This window comes from Austrofundulus limnaeus, unplaced genomic scaffold (genome assembly GCF_001266775.1).
Source record: "Austrofundulus limnaeus strain Quisiro unplaced genomic scaffold, Austrofundulus_limnaeus-1.0 Scaffold156, whole genome shotgun sequence".
NCBI lineage: Eukaryota > Metazoa > Chordata > Actinopteri > Cyprinodontiformes > Rivulidae > Austrofundulus > Austrofundulus limnaeus.
Window position 1 is genome coordinate 150413 of NW_013952558.1, and position 986 is coordinate 151398.

The following is a 986-nucleotide window of genomic DNA, read 5'->3' on the forward strand; positions in this document are numbered from 1 at the left end:
GTTTTTATTCAGAAGGAAGTACTGATGTGTAGAGGTTGTAGATCAGTTGTCCTCAATCCTGGTCCTCGAGGGCCTCTACTCTGCATGTTTTAGTTGTGTCTTTGCTTTGATACACCTGATTCGAATGAATGAGTGATTAACAGGTTCGTGCAGAACCTGAAGACCTCCTGAAGTTCAGGAAAACAACTAAAACATGCAGGATCGGGACCTGCGAGGACCAGGATTGAGGACCACTGGTGTAGATTGACTTTATTACTGCTGCAGTTTTGTCTGTAGCTTGGTGATAATCTGTGTTTAAGTCACTTTATCCATCCGTCATGTTGGTCTCAGTATTTTACTTCATCTGGTGCAACGCTGACTCTATAGCAGGTTGAACGAAGCACGTTGCCTCATATCTGGAAACCATCGGTTTTAAGGATCTTCACAAACTGTTGCTAACAACCATCTCTGTGAAAATGATTTGCATGTTTAACTTCTAGTGTTGTAGTGACATGACTTAGCATTAATTAAACCCTCTCTCTGTCAATAGTATGGAACAATCTTTGTTCTGTCGAACATTGTGATGCAGCTATTTTCGTTTTTTTGCTAAAATCCTTGTTATTGTATTTTTCTGGCCTGAACATTTTTTGTCATTAAGTTTATAGTTGTATTTGTTCTCTGGTTGAATTTTTTTTCTTTATTTACATTATTTTATTTTCACAAACACTGTTTCTTCCTGTTGCTTTAAATCAAACACTCTGTACAGCAAATGTAAAACTTTTTTTTCAGTTATAAACACAGTTAAAGCTGAACAATACACAGAAAATATGCTTTTTTTATATTAGTCATCCTTTCTTTTCACTAAATCTACAGCTGCAATTATGAGTCATGGCTAATTAAAACAAAATCAATTAAAATGTGAACTTTATGTCTAAAATTTTGCTCTGTTGTTTTGACAGACCTGAAAACCAGCAGAAAGCCCCTGTGAGCGCCCCTCCTCCCCCGCC